Genomic DNA, 24503 nt, shown 5'->3' with positions numbered 1-24503 from the left:
CTCATCACACTAATTTGTACCGGTACAACAAGGAATTTTCACGCTGCTGGAAAAAACCTTACATATAGCACGAAAACGGACTCAACATATGTTAGACATCGATCCTATATAACTACCATATTATATGTTGGTTACCATAGCAACCATCAAATCTGCTACCAAGGTAATTGATCCAGCGGCCTATAAGAAATATGTCATAAACTACACTACCCAACTCCGTAGAATACCCGATGAAATAAAATTAAACCCAAGGCCCATTAATCATACATGACATATTTTGACCAACTGAATCATGTGGCTTAATAAACCTATTCACAAATTATATACATTTATATACAACCGCGGTAAATGAAAATCATTATTCAATAAACCCCACTAATTATTAAGCCACTTATGGCAATAGAATCTAACTAATGATAACCTAAACTCATGAAATAACAAGACCAGCTTGATTTCTAAAGTAAGATTTTTATTAGGTATTTATTTTGGATTTGTAATTTGTAAATCTTTATTAATGCATTTTATTAGAATCATTGCAAGTAAATCAATAGCATCATGATATTTAAAAGTTTATTATTTGCAATTGAAATTATTAGTTTGGCATTTTCCAAAACCTAAGTCCCTAACTATACTAAATAAATGAAAATAAAGGTAAAGTCTTTAAGGGCTCTTACGTGCTCCAAGAGAAGTCCATCAGCACGACACCCTCATCCAAAGGTCAGCAAAAGCAGCAGCAAGCAAGTAGCATAACCCTTCCACGGGGAATGGGTTTTTATACCTTTCTACGCTAAACTAATCTTAGTAAAAGAAATACTTTTCTACAAACTCGGAGTCCCAATGGATTAGAAGTGACAGGCGACGTGTCACCTCATTTTTCAAAATATCAGTTCCGTCACTTTCTTAGAGTCCATTGTCTCTAACATTCGAACAACGAAGCTTCCTCAGGTTGCAACATTTTCTGCATAAAATTGTCATCATGTCATTTGGCTTCCTCGGATGCAAAGTTATCAAATGTTCCTCCTGCCGGTTCCTGGCCTTGGCCTTGTCCGAAATTGTCAGAGCCACATAACATTCACCAAGCGTTGATACAGTGATGGAAACTTTTATTTATTATTTCTAAATCTCGCTCCATCAATAGTACCGGCTTACGTCCACCTTACACCTTCTACTTTCCACCCTCTCAGCCCCTCCATGCCAAGAGAGGTACTTACATTTGAATAATTGGTCCTTAATGATATAGCTAAACTAAAAGACACATTCAAATATTACAGCAAACCCAAAATGGAAAGATAGGCACTTATTTCTTTGAAATAATAACAAGGACATATCATTAAATCAGCCGACAAAGGTGGTGGTGTTGTGATTATGAATCATGCTAACTATAGGACGTAAGTTCTTTACCAAGTGGCAAATACAGAACATTATTTGCCTTTGAAAGGTGACCCTAGGAAACATATTCAAAGAAGTATACTTCAAAGTACAAAGACAGGAGAAAAGAGCTGTTTCCATAACCATAATGAGTTTCTCTTAAATACCAAAACACCTGTAATCTATATGTTGCCAACATTCACAAAAGTACGACCAACCAACCAGGAAGACCAATTGTATCTGAATGTGATTCTATTTTAAAACCAATAGAAAAATATGTTGACCTTTTTATCAAATACTTAGTTCTTCCCACTAGAATATATGTAAGGGGTAGTATGGATTTGATATTTCAGATTGAGGACTTTGAATTTGACCTACTGCAAGATCTTCTGGTAGAATGAAATCTTAAATCACTCTACGCTAATAGTCCACAAAAGGAAGGATTATATATAATTGCTTCCAGATGGGATAACAGACCCAGTTCACACCTGGTCCCTATTCCTTTTCTTACGTCACTCTTAGAAATTGCCTTCAGAAAACAAGTTCATTTCAAAAATACATTCTACCCACAATGCAAAAGTGTATCAATGGGAGTATACTTTGCTCCCAATTTTGCAACTATTTACGTAGATAATTTTGAGAATCAAATAATTATACATCAAAACACACCTCTCCACACCCATATTAGGCAATGGAAACCCTATATAGATGACATTATCATGATCTGGAGGGGCAGCATTACTGACTTCACATATTTCATGACATGGTTAAACAATTGTCAGGCACACTTACATTTTACCTATAACTTCAGTGACACCCCGCTTCCCCTTCTTGACTTAACTATTCAGATACATGAAGCCAAACTAGAGCAAATTTATATAGAAAGCCAACTGAATGTAATACCCTTTTATCTTGCACAAGTTTTCACCCCTGTGGCATCGGGATAATTGCAGGATGGGCAATTTCTCAGGATTCACAGAAACTGCAAATCGAGGAGTGTTTAAGTTAGAGAGGCAGCTACTCTATCTAAAACACCTCAAGAAAGAGACTATCCCAAACATTTCATATCCTGCTCACTCAAATCATCACAGTATTGCTCAAGGAAGACTTTGCTCACCCCAAAACCCACAAGGCCACTGCCTCCATAGCATGTGTTGCTGCGTTCAGTCCAGCATCATCTAACAAAATCTCAAAATGGTTAAAAACATTGGAACATTCTAAGGAGTAGTGGACTAGTTAATGATCCTATGCTTTTCTCCTTCCATAGAGGTAGAAATGTAAGGGACCATCTGGTCACTGCCATGTCATGGAAACCAGTTCAGGCCCCGTAGCTGTTTTATTGGGCCTGCCTCGCACTGTAGGTCATTACAAATGTTGCAACTGATCTGTATGCTACCAAACCATAGACACAAAAACAGTTGAGGATAACAATATCACACACACACTTAAAGAATTCATGAACTGTAATGCGTCAAATGTCATCTATGCCATCAAGTGCCCTGCAACCATATCTAGATAGGCCAGACTACCCAAAAAATAAAAGACAGAATAGTTCAGCATAAAAGATGTATCAGGTGACAGGGTCTAAACACCCCCTTAGTTGCTTGCTTTACAAATATGTCTCACTCAGAAACATCTTTAATATGCCAATTAATTTACTATGTAGAACTTCCCCCAACAGGAGGATATATACAGGGTTTGCTCAATATTACAACGTAACCAAAATGGAAAGATTGGCACGTATGTCTTTGAAAAAATAACAAGGACATATCATTTATTCAGCCGACAAAGGTGGTGGTATTGTGATTATGAATCATACTTACTATAGGATGGAAGTTCTTCACCAATTGGCAAATACAGAACATTATTTGCCTTTGAAAGGCGACCCTGCGAAACAGATTTAAAGAGGTATACTTCAGATTACAAAGGCAGGAGAAAAAAGCTGTTTCCTCAGCCATAATGAGGTTCTTTTAAATACCAAAACACCAAGAACACCTGTAATATAAATGTTGCCTGTTGGACTTGGCCCATTTTGCCCAAATTTGCCATCCTCCTAGCTTTTTTTCTGACATTGTGTTGGTGGTTTTACGGCTCTGGGCACTTTAACACTGCTGTTCAGTGTAAAGTGCGTGTGCTCTCTGTGATAAATATGGTAAGATTAGTCGACACCTGTTTAGCATATTTAATTTACCTGTCAGTCCCTTGTAAAGTGGTATCTCAGATACCCAGCGCCAGAAAATTAACTGCTACTGGTGGGCTTGCAGGGTTGATTGCGCCACCTACGAAAGTAGCCTTTCAAACCTGTCTCAGGCCTCTGCCATTGCAGGGCATGTGCACGCAGTGTGACTGCCGCTGTGACGAGACACCTAAAGTGTGTGCCATGACTGTGACCCCCCTTTTACTGCATGCCAGTCACCCCTAAGGTAGGCCCTAGCTAGTCCTGTGGGCAGGGTGCATTGTAGGTAAAAGGTAAGTGTACCTTAAGTGTGTGACATGTCCTGGTAGTGACAAACAGTCATTTTGGTTTCTCACTGCTGTGAGGGTGCCCTCTCATGGGAATGCGTTAGGGGTTTCCTGATAAGTGCTTCAGTGGTAATTCCTGATATGAGATGAGCAGCGTGGTCAAGTTTGGTATATTTGGAATAGTGATAATAAATGCTACACAATGGTGTGCGCAGATTTATTATACCTATTTTGGAAATGCCACTTTTAGAAGTTGGCATTTCTGTGTGCTTTGTGTCTGCCTGCCTGATGTGGATTGGATGTTTTGGAGTGACAGGGGCTGGTGAGCTGTGTGTGGCTCCCGGGAAGGCAGGGTGAGTGAGCACTAGGCTGAATAGGTCATCTGCATTTGGAGTAGTCCCCTGTGCCTGAATAGGGCTGTTCCTGCCTATGTGAATGCTGGCTCTGACCCCCTGTGGTGTGACTGATGATGAGCCCCCACCTGACAAAGGGGAAGAGGAGCCTTGTCAACAAACTGCTCCAAAAAACCCTGGAACCAATTTAGGCTGGTTCCCTCAAGCCCTGTGTCAGGGCTGACAAAGCAAATATGGGTATAAATATTGGGGCTGACACCCCATGAAAATGTTGTGCTTCCTTTTGCTGAGGGGCCCTGCTGCTGCTGGGCTCCAGGAAGAATCACCACAAGGGACTGCCTCCCTGCTTGAGGGCTCTGTGAGCTGGCCTGACTGGGCCCAACCCTGTTCCCCTAGAACTTTGCTTGCTGGAGCTGTGGCTCTTCGCACCTCGTGAGTGCTGAATTTATGCTCCTGGAAGAGTGCTGGAGCTTCGCAGCACGGAGCTGTGATATGTTACGAGGGAATGCCGACGTGGGGATTCCCCCAAATTGCTGGCTTTTTGCTGGAGCTCACCTCGCATTTATGCTTACTTTATAGCGGGAGCACCCCACGTTTCTGCTCCTTTAGCGGGCGCCCACCTCGCATTTATGCATATTTTATGGCGGGTGCCCACCCCGCACTTGTGAGGAAGAGGAATCACCGTCGCGGCCCGACCCGAAACGGAGAGCCGCCGCAACGCGACCAGAGAGCCAGGCCAGCTGCCTAACTCTGGGTGAGGCCAACAGAAGGAGGCTGCCTATGGCAGCGCGGCCGACGGGAAGAACAGGCAAAGTTATGGCCTGTTGCTGAGCAGGGCTCCCATGAGCTGAGGAGAGCCCCGCGTGTTGCTGTATTGGGTGGCCAACAACGGAGTGGGAGCCTCGCGGGCTCCAGTGGCCACAGGCGTGACCGATGCACATGTCGGTGCCTTTCCCCCGCGGTGGCCCAGTAGAAGACGGGAGGAGTCCTGAGACACCCCGGTGAGTGGGGGCAAACCGGAGCCGTGTTTGCGCTCCCTGAGGCACCGTGGTGCCTGTGCTTATTTTCTCTCAGGGGCAATTCTTGTGAGAGTCCCGGCATGGGGGCTCAAAAGGCCGAGTTGGTGCCAGGCTTCCTAATCACAGCTGCCCCGCATAAGTGCGAGCAGCTGTCACGTTGGGCACAATTGTTGGAAAGTCCCAGTGGGGACCCAGGAGGCACAGTGGAGCCAAGGCCTGAATTCCAGCTGCACCGCGAGAGAGAGCGGGCAGCTGCCACACAGGGGAATTTTGGTATTCATGATAGGAGTGAGATACACTCCTCTGCCCCAGGGCAATGCGCACTTTGCTTTTGCAGCCAGAGGGCTAATTGGGTACCCAGCAGTAAGCCCTGACATTCTGGACAGAGGGCATTTTGAGCCCCAGTGAAAGGCCAGTTGGCCTGGGGGTCATTTTTATGGTGATACCTAATATGATTATTGCATAATGTGTGTATGCTTGTACTGCCTATTGCGTAATGTGTTTATGCTTAGGAAGTTCAGGCACAATGTGTTTTATGCCTAATTGTGATGCAGACATAACATGTTTATGTTACCCATGCTAATGCTGAGTACAGTATTCTGCCAGTAGTTACTGGTTGTGTTTTTCGTGTGTTACTAGTACTTTCTAAAGGTTCTGACAGCCACCCAATGGGCCCTGTCATGTATATATAATCCAATGTAAATATTGCCTAGTGCCAGTTGGCACAGTGTACATTGTGTGATTAAGATTCAAATGTGTTTTGGATAATACAAAGGCTATTTTTATATAACCTTGTGTGGGGTTTCTTTTGTGGTGTTGCTGCTGTGTGTGTGTGTTGCACAAACGATTTACACATTGCCTCTGGGATAGGCTTGACTGCTCGTGCCAAGCTACCAAGGGGGTGGGTGAGCAGGGGTTATCTTCAGCGTGTAACTCCCTTGCCCTGACTAGAGTGGTGGTTTCTGCCTGGCTTTGTCGCATGCCCTAGCCAACTTGAAATCCCATTTCTAACATTGCCCATAATTCAAAAAAGGTTCTCGAGGTTTGAATACTTAACATTAATGAAATTCACTAATCTAAGCATCCCCACTAATACTTCTGCATCCTTCAATACTATTTGGTTTTATTTGTCAATGTTGTCTGAATTCCTCATTTTCTCATGACATATGGTTGGTTCTACACTATAAACTATGACAATGTAAGCTTTTTGCACTCCATGCAATTGATGGCTTCTATTATTGCTTTTCTGTGTTTTGGTAATATGCCCTTACATGTTTTGTAATTGCATTGTATTATCCAAGTATATCAACTCACCCCTTGACCGTGATTTGTTCTATACAGTAGACTATGACAATGGAATCTTTCCATACGCCATACAATTCATGGTTCCTGCTGCTGTATCTTCATGGAATTCCATTTTGTATTTGCATTTTGTCATCCAATAATACTGACCCATGCTCCTTGATCTAGTCGATCTGTTCTTCAGTACTAAGAACACCACTCCAAGATGGCATCTCTCCTCATGTGCTTTGTCCTTTTCTTTATGTTGTTGATCCTGACAATCCACATCCTTATCTCCCACTGCTTCCATATACAGACTATTCCTGCTAGGACACGTTGTCAGGGAGATTCAATCTCATGTGCTCATTTGAGAACGCGCTGCCCGAGTTATTCAGTCTACCATGTTACAATAAGAGGAGATATTGTTCCAGTTAATCTTTCTTGGTCCTTTGGAGTTTATGTTTCCATTCCGTCAATCTTTGGACAACAACTCAATGTGAGTTTTGTTTATATTTCAGCCCTGTCAGCTATCTAATTGGCCAAATAAATACAACTGTCCAGCTGGGTATGGGGATGTGCCCTACACTGAATTATTCAAGCCTTTGTAACCCGCACACAGTGAGTGCCCAGATTAAGATGTTATATCGGTATGAAAATTTGGCGTGATCCTCCTCCTGAGGGTTTGCTAGACCAGTTTCTAACACACAAGTGTGCACCCGAATACAAACACTATATAGACATGATCACGCCCCCATAAAGCTAAAACCTTGTACTTTCGTTTTAGAATTGGCTTCCTTCCTTTAATTTCACTGCCTGCTGAATGGAAGGGAAACTAAAGGTGATTCAGGAGATTGCCCTTCTTACCCGTTAGTTGGCAAACCCGAGGCACATTTTTTATTCTTCTGTCCTATGTATATTTTATCTTGCTCTAAGTAGATTGTTCCGATTTGCTGCCAACTGGGTGTTATTCACTGTGCTGAGGCGCTGAATATTCTTAGAACGGACACACATGGACCCATGGTTTTGGCTCCTTCAAAATTTGAGCCTGGTATATCATGTTGGGTTGCCTCGAAGAGTTTGCATGCATTTCTAGCGTGGTTGTAATTTATTATTTAAATATTTGTATGTTGGCTGACCGGCACCTGTACAACAGAATAGATTTATGTGAGTTTTCAAGGTTTCCTTAATGTACGACAAAGCATGTGCCACTTTATTATGTATTTCGTAATATTGTAAACTTTAGATTTCTACTATGGTCATATCTTAGTAGTCCATTCTATTCTGGGAACTCCTTGATTATTGTGCATGTCAACACTCTAGCTTGGGGACTCATATGCAGCATTATTATCTCATGTACGATACAGGGACCTTTTGTTACATCAAAGGGGAGAGGCACTCACTATCTCTAGCAGACACCAAGGGGTTCCACACTCCTATTTAGATCAAAGTGATCAACACTCCGGGCCTGATTCTGATGCGGTTAGGAAAGCATTCCCACCTACGGCCTGATTCTGATGCAGTTAGGAAGGCCTCCTAAAGGCATTTGCATCTTCCAAATCGGATCGGGAACTACCCAGGGCCCAATTATGATGCGGTTAGGAACATATGCTCCCATTGAAGTCAATGGGAGTCCAACCAAATAGTACCTGGAAACATCCGGATGCACTGTACTCCGTCGGTCGGACTCTCCCGATCCAAGTGGGTTGGAAACCATTTCCAACCCGATTCAGTCGGGAAGCTTTCCAACCCGCATCAGAATAAGGCCCTAAGTCTATGTCCGACTTCCACACATTCTCTGTTGTTCTCTCCTACAATTTCCTCCGGAACCAGTTCTACCTCACCCTGTGTCACTCCAATTGGACAACTGTTTCCTCTACAGGTTAGACGAGTCTTTCCCACCCATCTAACATGTTCCATGCCTGGTGCTATCCTCAAATACTTTCATTTTGGTGTTAAAAGCATCATGTATTTCAGATTTTCGTCATGTAGTCTACTTTTCACTCACAGCATCAAAGCATTTCCTCAATCATTGGAACTTCTGTGTCTAATAGGGGAATACTTAAATCATTGCTCCTTCATGGTGGCCATTGTTACCAGCATGTGTTACCTGCAAGATCTCATCTCTGTCTGAAAAATGCAGAAATTGAGGTATTGTTGCTCTCAGCAGGGAGCCAGGTCTAGGTTAGGGCACGGACATATGATGAGCTTTTTCAATTGAAAACAATGTTTTAATGTCTCAAATATCCATTCTTGCTGGAATCATTTCACAATTCCTTGCAGGGGCATTCTGCCTATTTTATGACGTTTACATGCATTTCCTTCACCTTCAACATTCTCCATATCCACCTTAGTCTTTTCCATCACTTTCTTTAAATCCGCTCGGAGGAAGATAATTTCCACTGAGATAGGGTTGATCTTATGTACAAGAGCAATGCGGAAGAGGAAATAGCCTTCAGGATATATGCCATCTATGGCTCCTCCAATTAACTTTGCTTGCTCCTTGAGATGCTTGCTTATTATGCACTTATCTCTTCCATGCCAGTGAAGTTTGGATTGCTCTGCATTGTTTATTGGCCTTGGTTTTCACCATCTTTCTATTAATCCATAACATTCTCAGTTGAGTATGAATGCCCAGCAGTTCTGATGTACAGATCGCTCCCCCGCTAGGTGGCACAGTACTAAGGAGCAGTAACAGCAGCTCGTGCATTCATATTTCACATGCCAATAAACCCTCTATCTTTTCTGGTTTGCGGTAGTCACCACTTAGCACTGTCTTCCAGGTGCCCATTACACTGACAGCAGTACATGGCTTTGGCAGAGATTATACCGGAGCCTCCTTTGAAGAATACAGGAGGGCAGATCTACAAGAAAGTGCCGCAGCGCGGCACCGCAAGCCCTTTGGCTGCTCAACGCTGCAGCACTTTCAGAGCACAGGAATGCAACAAATCTACAATGATATGTCGCATTCCTGTGCTCTCCCCTGCACTGGTGCATAAACAGCTGCCATGCGCAGGCGCTGGCACCCTTGCACCAGGGTGCAAGGATGCCTGCGCCATGGGGAAATTGTTTTTTGTGCAGGTAGGGGCACCTTCCTGCACAAAAACAATCACTACAGGCATTTTCCTCTTTCAATGCATGCTGTAGAATGCAGCACGCATTGAAAGAGAAAAAAAAGAAGATAAATGAAAATATTTCTCATCGTTGCGCCTGTCTATGCCACCCTTAGGGTGCTATAGCAAACTGACGCATTTCCAGGTTTACGATTTCTCGTAAATCTGGAAATGTGTCTGGTTCCATGGGTGTTGTGTGGGAACACCCACAGCAACACCCATGGAACGCCCCTTTCACGCAAAGTGCTGCGTGTAAAGGGGCCATATTTACAAGGATAGGAAAAGCCGCCCTGCATGGCTTTTCCTGTCCTTGTAAATATGGGGCAAAGAAACGCTCTGTAAGTGCGACACAAAAAGTGACGTACTGGTAGCCAAGGGGCTTGTAAATCTGCCCCAGTGTGTTTAGCATTTCTACTATAGTTCCCATTTCACCGCTCATCCCTACTACACCAGTACTCCAGACACAGTGGATCCTCAGTGTTCCCTAAATGGTCTGCTCCACCGGGTACCCTTCTGGAGTTGAGGGACAATCTTCCCAGCTACGGGAAGTGTTTCTTTTACCTGCCATGTCTAGGGTGACCAACCGTCCGTAAATTTCACGGACAGTCCGTAATTTCGGCCGTCTCTCCGTTGTCCGTGAAGGATTCTTTAACGGACGCCATTTGTCCGTCATTTTAACAGGGCACCGGTTGCCCCACCCTAAAGCCGGCACAGCTTGCACCCACCTCCCTTCTTCACTCCGATGCTGCACCAAAGCTCTTCAGATACCCAGCAGCATTGGAGAGGCACAGCGGGATGGCAACCCTCACACCTCCAGCCCTTGATGACCTGTGTGCTTCGAAGGTGACTGAGAGGGAGGGGCTGCAGCTTCAGAAGATGCGACATCTATTCACATGCAAACAGCCCTGAATCATGCATCATTTCTCTGCTATTTAGAGGGGGCTCACACATTCCATTTCTACCAAGGGCCCCAAACATCCTAGACTCGGCCAGATTACACCCCTGATTACACCGAGGCAGCATGTGCTTCTCTTCACCGAGCTTAATTACTGTCACTAAATTGTAAGCAAACCTCGGTTCTTCAAACATGCAGTCTATAATGTAATACAATAAAGAAATGGCACAATCGCACCCACACTGATTAACAAAGTATGGAGGACAATCAGTTCAATCAGTTCTCTTATAGTATTTCCTGTAAGTACTGTACATCACCGTGGGGGGTGGCATTTTGGACAGAGAGCCTGTCTTCTCGTTGTCTTGTGCATGAGGGGGCGAGGAGCCCAAGATGATACTAGAATACTTCATGCCCACCCCTGTGCCCACCCTGGTGGATCCTGTTCCCTCTCCTGTGATGGCTCCTGCCCTCCCCTCAGTGATGGCTCTTGTCCCCCCATGTGGTGGCTCCAGTCCACCCCCGCCTGTGATGGCTCCTGTCCCCCCATGTTGTGGCTCCAGTCCACCCCCGCCTGTGATGGCTCCTGTCCCCCCATGTTGTGGCTCCAGTCCACCCCGCCTGTGATGGCTCTTGTCCCCCCCTGTGGTGGATCCTGTCTCCGCCCTGGGTGGCTTCTGTCCCAGTCCTGGAACGGCCCCTGCAGCGAGGGTGAAGTTCTTGATGGGCCTCTTCTCAAAAGGGCTCAGCTCAAAATTAATATGGAAAGGTGGGCGAGTAAGTAAGTGAAGGGATGGTTGAATGGCGGGATGAATTAGTGAAAGGGTGAATGGATGAATAAAAGATTGAATACATGTATAATGAGAGAGGATGGATGGATTGATGAGTGAGGGGAAGGATGGAGAGAAAATGTAAATAGCTGGATGTATGGGTGGAAGGGTAGCTGGATGATGGATGAGGGGAAAGATGGATGAGGGGAAGGATGATGGATGAGGAGATGGATGGATGGATGGATGGATGGAGGGGAAGGATGGATGAGGGGAAGGATACATGGATGGGATGGATGGATGGGTGAGGGGAAGGATGGATGATGGATGAAAGGAAGGATGGATGAGGGGAAGGATGGATGGATGAGGGGAAGGATGGATGAGGGGGAAGGATTGTTGGATGAGTGGATGGATGAGGGGAAGGAAGGATGCATGGATGAGGGGAAGGATGGATGAGGGGATGGATGGATGAGGGGAAGGATGGATGGGTGGGTGAAAGGATGGATGGATGATGAGGGGAAGGATGGATGATGAGGGGAAGGATGTATGGATGGATGGATGGATGGATGATGAGGGGGTGAGTGAAAGGATGGATGATGAGGGGAAGGGTGGATGGATGGATGATGAGGGGAAGGGTGGATGGATGATGAGGGGGTGGGTGAAAGGATGGATGGATGATGAGGGGAAGGATGGATGGATGATGAGTGGGTAGGTAGAAGGATCGATGGATAGATGATGAGGGAAAAGGATGGATGGATGATGAGGGGAAGGATGGATGGATGATGAGGTGAAGGACGGATGGATGGATGATGGGTGGGTGAAAGGATGGATGGATGGTGGGTGAAAGGATGGATGGATGGATGATGAGTGGGTGGGTGAAAGGATGGATGGATGATGAGTGTGTGGGTGAAAGGATGGATGGATGGATGAGTGGGTGGGTGGATGGTGGGTGGGTGAAAGGATGGATCAGTGGATTGGATGGTGGGTGGGTGAAAGGATGGATGGGTGGGTGGGTGAGTGGTTGGGTGGATGATGGGTGGGTAGGTGGATGAGTGAAATGATGGATGGATTGATGGATTGATAAGTGCAAGGGTGAATGAATGGACGTATGAGTGAAAGGGTGGATGTAAGCATGGATTAGTGAGTGAAAGGGAGGGTAGATGGACAAAAGGATGAATATATGTGTGAAGGAGTGAAATGATAGATGGATGAGTGATAGGGTCAATGGATGGATTCATGAGTGGATGAGTAGATGGATGGATGGGTGGGTGGATGGATGGATGGAAGGATGGCTAAGTGAAAGGGTCGATGGAGAGAGAAAGGGAGGATGGATGGATGACTAAAAGAGTGGATGGGTGGAAGGATTAGTAAGTGAAAGGATGGCTGGATTGGTGAAAGGGTAAATGGCTGAATGGATGAGTGAATAGATGGATGGCTGAAGAGTGGATGGATAAGTGTACAGATGGATAGGGTGAAAGGGTGGATGGATGGATGGATAATGGAGGATGAGTGAAAGGATGGATGAGGGGATGGATGAAGGGATGGATGAGTGAAATGATAGATGGAAGGATACATGATGGATAGGTTTGCAAATGGTTGAATATGTTTGGAAATGGCTGGTCTTACTTATATACTATTGCGCGACCTCTGATGTGTCTGTAAAACGCTGTAAAACGTACCTATTGTCCTGAAGTTCTGTCCTGAATTTTGACCTCCTGTCCTGAATTTGTGTCCTGAATTTTGACCCTTTGTCCTGAATTTTTACACTCACTGTCCTGAATTTGCACCAATGCCAGTTGGTCACCCTAGACATGTCCCTTTCTGTCCCCCTCACCTGCCTTCTCCATGTTCTGTGGAGCTCATTTGACCTCCACCCAGTGCGTTCTTCCAGGATCCCGATCTGTCCTCTCCAGCAACAAATCAGAGACTTCTTTTGTGTCTGGATTGGTCCACTCTGCATAGTACACAGCGACTCAACACGGTCACACGGTCACTCTCACCTCCGCCCCATCTGGACAGCAACAGGAGCTGTGCCTTTCAGGTTATTATCCTCCTCAAGGTTTTGACGCCCAACAGCAATCCCACCCATAGATGATACACAATTTCATTGACGGCCGCACCGCAGATTCAAGTACACTGGCGCCATTTTCTGCACAACAAGCTACCCGGGCCTCTCACCCAATATAACAATAAAAGGTTTCCACATGTTCCACAAGCGCCAGCCTCAGCTTCTCCAAGTAGCAAATCAGCGTGCAGGTTCAGACCAGCTAATAACAATGGGCGATGCCGCTGCGCAGAACAAGATTTTAACAGAGTGCTCGGAGGGCCGTCGAAGCTATGGGATTTCAGCTCTGATCAGCCATCTTGCCCGATACGACCCACCCCCACCCAAAGTTATACCAAGTTGGCATAGTGCTCAAGGTAAGTGGTCACAGGAGCGCCAAACTATTAGCTCTAATTACTCTCAAATGTCATCAGTTTTTACATGGAAAAAACCTTGCTCAGAGGTTTTGTTAATTATCGTACTAGAAAGCTTTGCAGCATATAATGGTTTGTCAAATGCATATCTTATTATATACCCCTGTTGTACCATTTGCATATTGGCTTATCTTAGGCATCTGGGTTTTTGGCCCAGGTGTTCCAGCAATCATTCACCTTTTGGGGAATGCTTTGTCATTATTTAACACTTCTTTTTGGCCTTATTTTGCGTTTTTCTTAGATTTAATTGGGCTGTGATCTGTAAAGGTGTAAAGTGGGTTTTGTTGTTGGTGTTTAGGGCTCATACAAGTGTTTATGGGCGTTGTTGTTTGAGGACATGGGCAAATGATCAAATGTGCTTTGACATTTTCCAGTTTAATATTTTGTAGTGTACAGTGGTGTTGGTTCTTGGTTTCAATTACCATTAGGTTGGTGGCCAAACCGTGGTAGTGGAGCCACATTGCACAGTGCAGGTATGGTTATTTGTACAAAATACTTAGAATATGTGACTCTTGGGGGAGTGTCGATAAAAAGGGCCATGTGAACAATTACGTTTTTTGCTTATTTGCTCGTAGAAAATTGATCCTGTTATGAAAGTCTCCAGAAATAAAGGTTTTGGGAGATAAGAAATATAGGGCTAGTAATTGGAAGAAGTCTGGGTATTCCTGATAGTATCTCACTTTAGGCCCAAAGGAAGTGGAAGTATAAATGTAAGATTCCCATTGTGACCACATCAACATGCCCATATTTTTGGTATATGTTTATGTATTTTTGAGTCTGAAATCAATTTGGTAAAGTCCTGATTCTAACGTATATTTTTTCTTACATTTTAAAAATATAACTATAATTCGGCCCAACAGTAACAAGCAAAGAAGCGCCATGAGACAATTTAAATGCATTGTTCGCCGTTTGTGTGCCAAATCAGCCAATCATTTATGAAGTACCCACAGAAAGCCGATATCCAAAGCATCCAATGTCCTCAGCATCAGCTTTAAGAGGCACTTTATCTCCCGCCACTGCAGAGATCCTCCTAACCATATTGATCCCTCATCGGCTACCATCTTACGGCACTGATCCTGGTGTCAGAGGCCCATAAATGTGTCTCAGACCATGAAGGCAAAGGCCAGTCCCAATTGTACAGTGTATACTTGCAAGCCAATGTGACTTTGATTCAGACACACAGTAGTACCTCACTATCGCTCCTCCGGTGCTAACGTGACTGGAAGAGATGCAAGGCAATGCACAGTGACACAGAGCCCAATCTACTAAAACAGTCAGACTGCGATTTGCATCCAAAACTAACATCTAGTAGAAGCGGGTGCAAACAAGTATAACATGTTTAGTTTAAAAGACCCAAAAACAACACATTGCAGCTGTAGTGCAGTGCACAACTTGCGTCCAATGCATCTGAGCCTTTTGCTGCTGTACATGGATAGAAATTTGTACCAGAAGGGGATGCTTGCAATACAAATTCTACACTGGACAGAAAACTCTCAATAGTGCGCCATATTGTTTGGCTGGGCGTGACAGAAGACAGCCTGTGCCCCAGTAGAAGAAGTGACAGCGGTATTTGGCTAATCTTAACAGATATGGCTGTGCGCTGTGATTTCCATTTCGTGCAGCGCAGTGCAGCTAATTTGGATACTCTGCTGTCTTGCATGAAAAATTTGTACATCTCGGCCATAAATATTTTTCAGACTATTTCACCACATCCCAAAGACTCAAATTCCCGCCCAGGTGGTCCCTCTGACTTTAACTAAATCAATTACCTCTTAAGTGCGGCTGTCGGCCAAACAACTTCCCAGTGCGTCTGTCAGCTATTGTCGACAAAGGGCATGGCATGATTTTTTTAATCAAATATGGTGTGGGGACTGCGCAGCATAGGCAGCCCAAGTGAATGGGGCAGCACTATTTTTGTAATTACCCCCGACCCACCCCTGGGTGGGAGGGGGGAAGGGAGCCCATTAAACCAGGAATTACATTTTTTTTAAATATAGGATTGGGGGTCATCAGGGATGGGCTTGGCCCCGTATAACTGAGGCAAGCGTCTTTCTGCCACCCATGGGAATCAAAAAGGCTACTAGATTCCAGGGAAAGTTTATTTTTAAACAAATATACGAGTGGGGGGCTGCCGACCATGGGCATGGCTATACCCCCATCTTAAGTAAATAGGGCAACAGTCTTTCTACCTCCCATGGGGCCAAGGGGCAGGGGCAGGGGCAGAAAGCCCACTAGATGCCAGGGAAAGTTTATTTTTCAAAAAATATATAGGTGGGGGATGCCCTCCATGGGCATGGCTATGCCCCCACACCAACTAAATGGTGCAACATAATTTCTGCCTCCCTGGGGTAGGGCAGATGCGTAATTTCCCCCGAACTGCCCCCGTATGGCAGAAAGCCCACTAGATGCAAGGGATTCTTTTTAAAATATAGGGATGGGGGCTGTCCAGCATGGGCATGGCCATTCCCTCACTCCTAGGAAACAGTCTTTCTAGCTCCCCTGGGAGGCAGAATTCCCACAAGACGCCAGGGAAAGTTTATTTAAAACAATATAGTCATCAATGGACATGGCCATGTCCACAACACAATTAAATGGTTCAACAGTCTTTCCCCCCCCCCCCCCCCCCCCAGGAGGGGGAAATGAGTAATTATCCCAAATCTTCCTCCTGGGGGATGGGGCACAAAGCCCACTAAATGCAAGGGATATTTATTTTAAATATAGGGGTCGTGGCTGTCGAGCATGGGCATGCCAATGCCCCCACCCCATATAATTTGGGCAACAGTCTTCCTCCCCCCAGGAGGCAAAAAGCCCAGTAGACGCTAGGGAAAGTTTATTTTTAAACAAATAGAGGACTGGGGTTGCCCAGCATGGGCATGGCCATGCCCCACCCCAAGTAAATGAGGCAACTGTCTTTCTGCCTCCTCTGGGGCCAGATGAGTGTAATTACCTCACTCTTCCCTCCGGTGAGGACAGATAGCCCTCTAGATGCCAGGGAAAGTTGTTGTTTTTTAATATAGGGGTGGGGACTGCCCACCATGGGCATGGCTATGCCCCCACCCTAGCTAAATGGAGCAAAAGTATTTATATCCTCCCAGGGCAGATGGGGTAATTATTCCCTGATCTGCTCTGCGGTGGTGTCAGGGGCAGAAAAACCACTAGAGCCCAGGGATTTAAAAAGTAAAATATAGAGATGGAGGCTGCCCAGCATGGGCATGGCCATGCCCCCACCCCAGATAAATGGGGCAGCAGTCTTTCTGCCCCCACTGGGAAACAGATGGGTTAAATATCCCTGATCTGCCCCATTAAGGGGGGCAGAAAGTCCACTAGACGTCAGTGAAGGTTCGGGGGGTTCCACCTGACACCAGGGAGTTTGTCTTTGGGGCAAGAGAAAGTGGTGTGAGTGTTGCACTCTGGCATTGGCCACACCCGTCCCCAAAAGGGGCAGAAAGAAGGCGTGCCCCCCAATTAGCCCCTGGGGGCAGAAGGCCCACTGTATGGCAGGAGCATATATTTTTTCATAAAATAATTGGGTAGGTCTTGCCCATCCTAATATCAGGTGACACCCTCACCCCTAAAACCTCAAAAGTCTTTCTGTTCCTCTGCAGACTAAAGCTTCCATCCCAATGGCAAGCAAGAGGACATTTGAATCTTTCTGGAGTTATTTTACATATGGGTCGGGAGAGTATGGCTAACTCCCATATTATCCCACTTGCAATGGGGAATTTCTGTACGTTTTGGGTTTGGGTGCCACCTGTAAAAACCGACCAGACCCAGACAGTTCCGAAACTAGACATCTGGTTTCGCATGCATACCACACCATTTTCTTAACCACAATGCCCTTTATACCTCAAACATTGGCTAAAAACACACATATTCCTCAAATTTCTGTGAGAAAAGCTTCTGGAATCTTCGGGGAGCCACACATTTCCTACTACACAACATTTCTCCGGGTCTCCCGATAAAAACTGTACCTCACTTATGTGGGTAGGCCAAGAGACCTTGAAACAAAAATCCCTAAAGTGCTCTGTGGAGAGATTAGCTAGGGATTGCTGTGGGATATGGGTCTGTGCACGGCTGCCTCCCATGGAAACCTACTAACCACAGACATTTTTTTAAACTAGCAGCCAGGTGATTCTAATGTGGTGTGCCTTGCATGAATCCCACAAGGTTTTCTAACCCACAATGCCCAGCAAATCTCAGAGTTTGCTTGAAATCACACATTTTACTTACATTTATGTGATGGAAACGTCTGGAATCCGCTGGAATACACAAAATTCCTAACACCCAGCATTGCCCCACTTCTGCTGATAATAACACTGTGCCGCTTGTGTGGCTGGGCCTATTGCTCGCACCAAGAACGGATCAAACTGAGATCAATGGGAGTGCCCTCGTAATGACTTGCATTGAAGTAGGATGAAAGCACAAAAAAATAAGAAAAATGGGCTACCTCTTTGAAAAGTGCCACAACTGTGGTAAAAAATGTTGGAGCTTTTTTATGAGAGGCTTGCACGGCTGGAACGTCACTTAAGCATAGTTTTTTCTGATGCTCTGGTGGTGCAAGCCTCTCAATCATATCTATGAGGTGATGCAAAACCACTCTGCGTGGCTCTCCATGGCCTCATAGATATGGAGTAAGACAAAGCAGCACAAGTCGCTGCCTTGCCTTACTCTGCATCAAGGAGTCATCCATGGGTGTTGCAGTGGGTTTTCACACGCAACACCCATGGATTTTGGTGCGGCCCCAGATTTACTTAATCACATAAACCTGGGACCGCGCGAAATCTTTATGCTTCCCCAGACCAGGCATAATAAGGAGAAATATTTTTATTTTCCCTCGTTTTTTCCTCTTTCCATGTGTGCTGTAATATGCAGCACACATGGAAAGAAGAAACCCCCTCTTTCCATTGTTTTTATGCAGAAAGGTGCCCCTTCCTGCACAAAAACAATACTGCCTGCAACAGAAGATTCCTTGCACCATAGTGCAAGGATGCCTACATTGGCACAAGGCAGCAAATTCTGCGCCAACACATGCAGAAAGGACAGGAATGCACTTTTTTGCATAAATAGGGTACATTCCTGGCCATCCACATTGGCGTAGGGCAGCGGAGCAAGAAGATTTGCGGCATTGCCCTATGCCACTTCCTTATAAGTGAAGCCCTAGGTTTTTTGATTCAGCTTTGCATGTTTCTGAAAGCTGGGAAGGTGGTGGCTTTAGCACAGCAAACCGTTCGCTGATGGCATTTTTAGGGGAAAAACCAGACACTGCAGAATTTGGTGCACATTTTTCCTATTTTCCCTCAAAAAACAAAATGTAGCTATATATTGGCTATTTACTCCACACTCCTCCCTCTCGCCCCTCTGGGAATTCACATACCCTGGGTACCTTTAGAATCCTCAGGAAAACATGCATTTGCAATGCAATTGGTCTCACCTTTGGAACCTTATATGTATTTAGCTATGGAGCACATTAGCCTGGGTGCTGAAACATGTATTCTTCTATAACATGGAGGGAAAGTAAGCACAAACTGTATTCTTCTATAACATGGAGGGAAAGTAAGCACAAACTGCGTGACAAGCCAGGTATGGGAACACATGGAGAGAAATATTGCCTTTCAGCAGGAAATGGTATAGTCCAAAGCTCTGTTTTTATTATAAAATCAGGACCTTCGGTTGTCATATCACTGAAAATACAAGATTTGAAAAAAATATTGTCTACGGGTGCTCGTGGGAGACCATTTCTATGAACTGGAATCTAGAGAATGCTAAGCAATTCTGGTATTTTACTGACCTCTGCTGGTCGTTTTCTATCAAGACAGGTAAATAGAGGCAGTTGAACAGAAAACAAAGTCCCTAAGCGGAAGCAGACAAGTCCTAGGGCTGATCTCCAGAGCCCACAAAGTACATACACATACAAGTATATACTAAAGTATACAAGTATATACTAAAGTATATATAAGTGGTCTCGAATTCTCGACCTAAAAAGAACGCAGATTTGATGTGGATACCTTGCGTGGAACAAAGTTATAGAGCCTTATGTGCAAACTACCTCAAATAGCCAAAAAAAACCTCAGAGTTGGGGGGGTGGGGGGAGGATAAGCCCAGCAGTTAGGACGCTAATTATTTTCACTTTATCTACTGTCTATTTGTTGTGTTTGTTAATAGATAATGCTTGCTTTGAGTTGCTGGATGCTTACACCCAGCAGAAGCAGAGAGAAAATCTGGAGTTTGGCCTGAACATTCCAAATGTGATGAGGAACTCTTGAAAGAGATCTTCGGTTTACTTTTGAAAATAACTAGGTGTTCTGAAACTTCACCTAGAACACCTGTATACGTTTCCAGTTAGCCTTCCAATTCCACACGTCCAGGGGGTTGCTTGCATCCCTTGCTAACTCACTCTGGGAAATGACGATTGCATTAGCAGTGGTAATAATCTTTATCAAAGGTTCTTTCGGGTGTAAGGTATGAGACAAATACCTTAAATGCTAGGGCTGAAGGAGAAATGGGTTTATATTCTGTATGAGTGGATTCATTTTCCCAAAAAAGGAACAATGGCCATTGTGTCATTTGCCTCACTTTTTGCTCCATCATGGTAATTGATGTTAAAAAGCGAAGCAAACGAATCCATATCGAATTCGAAACGAACAATATAGAGACTTGTGCACAGGGACAGTTTGCCTTTTTGTTTCTGACGACTCCACGCCTTCAGTAATGGAACTGAAAGTAGAACTGTGAGGGTATATCAGGGTATAAATATATTATACACGGGGCACATGCAGTTCATTATGGATTAACAAATTATCTTTACTTTTATTGTATTTCTCTTTGTTTGCGCTATCTTTGGGGTCGCTTCCTTGAAACAATTCTTAGAAATGCAAGATACAAAGAATGTCATACTCTGTCTTCAGGAAAAATGCCATGTTTGGAAATCCTTCTGAAGCTTCCATCTGAAGCTTCCATATACAGGGCAGTAAAGGAATGATTATGTTGAAGGAGGCTATACATTTAAATGTGATTTGTTATTGATTGTTGCAGCAGTGGTATGGCTTAGATTATATTAACCCTCTACTCTCTTAAGGGTTCTCCCTCCAGCTATTCATAAGGCTATAAGGACCATTTCAGGACCCGCAGCTTAAAGAATAATCATTTAGGAATATTGAATTTCAAATCTCACCTCGCCCTAAATACCCATACAGATTTTGCCAGTACTCTGCTCTAAACATAGTACTGCTCTTTAATGGATGAAAAGCTACATGCAGTGCTGAATGAATGAATAAATTAGTGAATGGTCCTAGAGACAATACAAATAAGAAGTAGTACGAGCTAAATCCGTGGGTCTTGCTATAGATAGTGCCTGAGCATAGTTTTGCTACGCGGAACTCTGCGAAGTTACAAAAAACCTCAGTGAAGTTACGCGAGTGGCGTAGTGCAGTGCGAACTGCAGTTTGTGCTGTTATTCCTGCCGCTCAGGGAAAAAACTCCTCTGCACATCGCAAAGCAGAGTTTTCTGCACTCCATGAGCTCCGCGGAGTGCGAACTGCAGAAATCTCTGCAAACTCCACGAACGGAGCGAAGTTCACCACCCAGGCCTAGTTATCAGCAATATATTTCTTTAAAAAAAAAATTTATTTATGTTTTTTATACACATACAAATAAAGCACAGGGAAAAAAAAGGCTTTGTGCTGGGGGCCAACTTACGTGTTACAGGGAAGATGTTACACAGTTAGTGAAAGATATTAATCATTGGTCATTCTTAAATAGTTGCTCCTTAATTCAAATGCCTTCTTTTCTTATGAATTAGACCTCCTTGGAACTCACTGCTCACCGGTCACTGAGCTCTCCACTTTTTATTTAGAAACTTAGGGGCATATTAGCAAGAACCTTGTTAAAATTATCGCCGTTTTTAGCGGCAGGAAACTGCTGCTAAAACGACAATAATGGGCTTGTTAATATGTGTTATAGAATTCCAATAGAAGCCCAGGTTAGATGTGCAGGACATCTAACCTGGGCTTTTTTTGGAATTCTATAACGCATATTAGCAAGCCCATTATAGCAGTTTTAGCGGCAGTTTCCTGCCGCTAATACGGTGTTAATTTTAACGAGGTTCTTGCTAATATGCCCCTTAGACTTAGATAATCTCACTGAAAGTAAAATCTGCATTTTTAACAACTGGTTTGTGAATGTTGACTGTGCAATTTATGGGCTATGCTGTAGCACAGAATATAACGTAATCCGTGCAGAACACCAGAGAAATCATTCTTTTTCGTTTCTTTTGGCAGGTGGCGCTCAGTGTGAAAACTTCGCCAAGTGTATGGTGCTTGGGTTGTTAAGAGGTCCCTACCCACCGGAAAGAGCCGAGGAACCGTATCACCTCTAGTGGAGATTATATGAACTTCTCTCAGCGGATACTGCTGAATTACTCTTTGATGCTACCCCATGTTACTATAGTATGGGATGCATAAAGTCCAAGCAAACTTACACAGTTCAGAACGCCACCCAAAATGAAAAGACACAAACGAGCAACGACAAGCTCCCAGAAGAAACTGCGGCTTTGGTGGTGTCCGACAAGGAAGAGAATAAAAGTGAATCCTTAGCACCAGACCCAGTGCTGCTCGACTATGCACACCGTCTCTCTGAGGAGATTGTAGACACTGCAGTAAAACAATGGGCAGAGAATGACAGTAAATACAGCGACATCCCCTTTATAGAGAGTGATGTACCATGAACTGAAGGACTATGTGCTGTGTTGTCTGTAACTGTTGGCCACAAAGCTGTACCACAATCAACATCAGAACTAACTTAATATGGGTATAAGCACCAGTATAAGTTAAAACCTATTCCCAATGAGGAAATTGTGCAAGTGATAGGTCTGGAACACTGGGTAAAAAAGTTGTATTAGTTTTTCATATGAACCAGAGAAGGGGGCGTTAGTATTTTCAAAAGAGTAGGCACAACTGACGAGTCCAGTGTCACTTGTGACCAGCAATGATTTTGAGTGCGTCTGCTGCGTGTATCGAAACAAAGAAGTTCAGTGTGAATCTGCCACACATCCTACAATTACTGCACTGAAGTAAAACAGCAGTTTTGATGTGCACAATAATCAAAGCACCAAAGAGTAGATCACAATTCATTAGCTATCATGCTTCATTGTAATATCAAGACCTGCTTCGTTGATGTTACATACAGTAAAACCTGAAGGTCTAAATACAGACGATGACTGCTTACTTAATGCCCACAATATATTTGAAAAATAATTGCACATCATAAGGAGTTTGGTAGCAGCCAATGTGCAGTGTTACAGATTACAAAAGCGCATCCATAGGCTGTACATCTGGATAATCGACCACAAGGAACGTAGACCAGATCTTAAAAATCGCTTAATATACACTACGTGCTGCACCGAGTGAGCCGCCTGACCCTCTCTAGGGCGCTGCAGTAAGTGTTCCCAACCGACTCACAATCTTTCTAAAGGGGTCCAAATCTTTCATTATTAACAGCACAATTTTCTAACTATAGTATATAAAAAGCGCCCAGGGTTTACTTGTAGTTCTAAAGAAAAACTTCTGAAATATTCTAATACTTATTAACACAGTATTGTGAAACTTATTTTTCTTCTGCAGCAGCAAACCATGTATGTGCCTTTGAGACAATTGTGTATTGCTCTCTCATGAGTGGATTAGCTGAGGATTCTGCAGACCTGTATCCCTCAATACAGGCACCTTCTTCGGGTCCTGCAGGTGTGTTCCTTGTATCCATCATGGGCAGTCCATTCCTGATTACACATTACTGCTCATATAGCTATGGCAAACAGTTAACACAGGCCTACGAGAATATGTGGTAAAGCCCTGTGCATACTGCTGTGCCATCAGATCACTGGTGGTCCCATAGAAGATAGAAAAAGAAGGAATTAGGTGCCTATGCAGGTCATTCATTCTGTACCGCTCAGACTTGATATGATCCCTGAATTATATTACAACTCCTGCTACAGGTTGCCAAAACGCATGCTAATGCACATTGGAGCTAAATCTTCTGTGTAACCATTACACCAGTTGGCATTTCTTAGACGGGATCTTTAACCTCTTGCTAATGCCAAGCCTTTATGAAGTCGGCAGTGACTGTATATATTGATTTTCACAAAAAACCTTTAAGTCTCAAATCAAAGATAAACAATAATATAGTAGGGTGGTTCTGGGGTTCAAACACTTATTTCAGATTTTTTTGTTTTGTTATTGAAGGTGATGTTGTTAAGGGTATCATGGCCTCTATGTGAATATTGTCGTTTTCCAACACGGTTTGTACGATGCAGTCTGAAGCAAGCACTGTTACGGTACCAGGCATCAGTCCAAAAATGAAACCTGCATACGGAAGCAACTCAGTGTGATGTAAGGTTGTGTTGCCTTTATTCTTAACCAAACAAGGGTATCTTTATCTGTGCAGGACAGGTGCTTATTTGTTTCTGAGCTAGATTTTGTTTGTGTAGGCGTACCATTATATCTAAAATGAAAACATACTTTTCCAATGTTAGTGTAAAAGTGTAGAAATAAATATTTTGCGGGAAACTATAGTTGTCACTGTTTACTTGAATATCACTGTTTAACTGTTAATGCTTTAGAATGTGTTTATTGCCGTATATGTGGATGTACCTAAATCTGGGCATTCTTTTATCCTCAGCTTCTTTTCTGGAACTTAAAATTCTTTGTGAGAGCTAAATAAATAGCAGCTGAGCTTGCTCTGCATATTGTAGCTCAGGCATATGTACATAAATATTGACAGCC

General features: G+C 44.1%; 1 long non-coding RNA gene across 1 annotated transcript in view; it reads left to right on the top strand.

Annotated features, from left to right (window-relative positions):
• The window catches only part of LOC144822636 (uncharacterized), a 167686-nt gene extending 143399 nt beyond the window's left edge, over positions 1-24287 (top strand). Inside the window, exon 2 of the long non-coding RNA XR_013608657.1 lies at positions 22008-24287. This is a non-coding gene — a long non-coding RNA (uncharacterized LOC144822636). The remainder of the gene's footprint in view (positions 1-22007) is intronic.
• The last annotated feature ends 216 nt before the right edge of the window (positions 24288-24503 follow it).

Source organism: Lissotriton helveticus, chromosome 3_1, assembly GCF_964261635.1.
Source record: "Lissotriton helveticus chromosome 3_1, aLisHel1.1, whole genome shotgun sequence".
Lineage (NCBI taxonomy): Eukaryota > Metazoa > Chordata > Amphibia > Caudata > Salamandridae > Lissotriton > Lissotriton helveticus.
The sequence above is the reverse complement of the archived record's forward strand: the minus strand, read 5'-3'. Positions and strand labels throughout refer to the sequence as shown.